Source organism: Urtica dioica, chromosome 1 (genome assembly GCF_054948205.1).
Source record: "Urtica dioica subsp. dioica isolate 48M chromosome 1, U.dioica_male_clone48M_v1_H2, whole genome shotgun sequence".
NCBI classification, from domain to species: domain Eukaryota; kingdom Viridiplantae; phylum Streptophyta; class Magnoliopsida; order Rosales; family Urticaceae; genus Urtica; species Urtica dioica.
In genome coordinates, this window is record NC_142756.1 from 29,576,445 (window position 1) to 29,579,017 (window position 2,573).

A 2,573-nucleotide genomic window follows, 5' to 3' on the forward strand; every position below is an offset into this window, starting at 1 on the left:
CTTCTGCGGGCTCTCGAGCGACGAGCTCGAGGTACGGTCTCCGACGCCTCACGCACCGTCTTGAAGGGCAACCTCGCGATAGCGAGAGCCAGCCCCAAGACCCGATGAACGACCCCGAGGCCGAACTCTGAGAGGACACGGCTCGGCGGCTCGAGGAGCTCCTAGACCGCCCCGCCGTCAATGGCACACTCATCGCCGATCTCCTCGGCTACGACGTCGAGGATAGGTCCGCCTGAGGCGACTCCGACCCCGACTATGTGGGGGAGTCAAGAACCGACGGGTCAAGGCCCGCCCATTCACGGTCCGAGAGGACGAGTGGCGCCTTGGTCGGACTGCCGCGCCCGACGCGGCAACAGGCACGGTCACAATCCCGGGGACTCGCGCCCTCGGTTTCAAGAGGCGGCCGGACACGGCCCTTCGCCGGGGAGAGAGCGACCTTGGGGGATGATGGGGCCGATAGCCGGGGCGCCCGCCGGACAGTCCGGCCAAGAGCGGCCTCACCCGGCCATGCGCCGAGCATGGATCTTAGAGAGCGCCTAACGGCGCAGAGAAACTCCCGAGGGGAGGATCTCCGCCAGAGGCTTAATTCTTGGAGAGACACACTCCCCGCCGCAACTCTCGGCCGACCTCATGCAAATGTCGGGGACCAAGCATCCAACGAGCGCCGACAGGCGACCCCCGCAATCCCGACGGTCAGTCCGACTAACGGGCTTGACATGGTCACGATGATCCAGAGCCTTCAAAACCAGATCATCGAGATGAGAGCGTCGGGGAGGCAAAGGCCGTACGGAGGGATCGAGGAGTCATACTCTCCCTTCGCCGCCCAAATCCTCGCGCAACCCTGCGTAGGGAACTTCAAACTGCCGTCCATCCCTCCCTATGACGGACGGACGGACTCGAACGTCCACATCCAACACTATGAGACATGGATGACAATGCAAGGACAGTCGGACGCGACCCTCTGTCAAGCCTTCAGTCTGACCCTTACGGGGTCGGGCTTCGAGTGGTTCCGAAGTCTGAGGCCGGGAAGCATCTCATCCTTCCGGGCCTTGCGAGAGACTTTCCTTGCTCGTTTTGCCACCCTTGTGGCGCAAAAGAAGTCGAAGATCTACCTCCTCTCCATCCGGCAAGGGAGAGACGAGACGTTGAGACAATACCTCGCTCGCTTCACCGAGGAATCTCACAAGGTCGAAGGGTTCGACGACAAGGACACCATTACGGCGATCACCGAGGGAGCCCGCACGAGCGACTTCCTCAAATCTATCGTTGGAGAAGTCCCGCGGGACATGGCGGAGCTAATGTCGAGAGCCCGTACCTACATGGGGATCGAGGACTACTTCGACGGCCGACAGTCGGGCGGGCAAAGCGGTCGCCGCCGCGACAATCAAGACGAGGATCGTCCCGACCCTCGAAAGAGGAGGAGCAGGGGAGGCCAGGCCCATGGCGGTCACTCCCTTCCTGGGCCTGGAGCCCAGCACGTTGATAGCTTCCGAAAATTTTCGACAATCACCCCTCTAAACACCTCGCGAGAGCGGATCCTAGCTTTGCATCGCGACGAGCTGGGGAGCCCCGCTCCACTCACAAGGGATCCCGCAAAGCGAGATCGAAGCAAATTCTGTGAGTATCACCAAGACCACGGGCACCCGACGACCGAGTGTTACCAGCTCAAGCGCCAGATCGAGGCCCTCATTCAAGATGGGAAGTTGAAGGAGTACGTCCTTCGAACAATCGGGACGGCCGTGACGCACGAAGGCCGCCCACGGCAAGAAAAGAAAGGTCAGGCAACAGTGACCATTGCGGACCTAGCAACGATTGAAGAACCGGGGAACTCACAACTACACATCGTGGGCTCGATTATGGGCGGCTCGGAGTTCAGAGACTCGAGCACGCAAAGGAAGAAGTACGTGCGTGAAGTTTCCCAAGGGAAAATAGCGCACTATATCAACCACACGTACGAGGCTCCTCCTCCGGCCCCGTTCGAGTCCATGTTCTTCACCGGCCAAGAGGCGGCGCGTGTGCTCCACCCGCACAATGACGCGATAGTCGTCACCGCACCGGTCGCCAACAACCTCGTCCGGAGAATCCTAATCGACAATGGGAGCTCCGTAGACATAATCTTCAAATCAGCGCTGGACAGGATGAAGTTATCCGGAGTGGGACCGACCCCGGTCTCGACCCCACTCTTCGGCTTCTCCGGGGAGAGGGTCATGACGGAGGGAACCATCGACCTCCCGGTCACCTTCGGAACGCCGGGGGGGCTCGAGGTCACTCGTATCGTATCCTTCCTAGGTGTGGACCAGCCCTCGGCGTACAACATCATCATCGGCCGCCCGACTCTCAACCGGTTGAAGGCCATAATGTCCACCTATCACCTGATGATGAAGTTCCCGACTGAGAAGGGGATTGCCATCATGTTGGGAGACCAGTCGATGGCGAGGATGTGCTACATCCAAGGCGTGGACGGGAAAGGGAAGGAAAAGATGGTGAGCGCCATCCTCTAGCCCGGTCAAGCTGCGGAAGCTGGTACTACAGTAAAAGCCCGCTCCCGTTTTCATTATGTCATTTTATTTCCG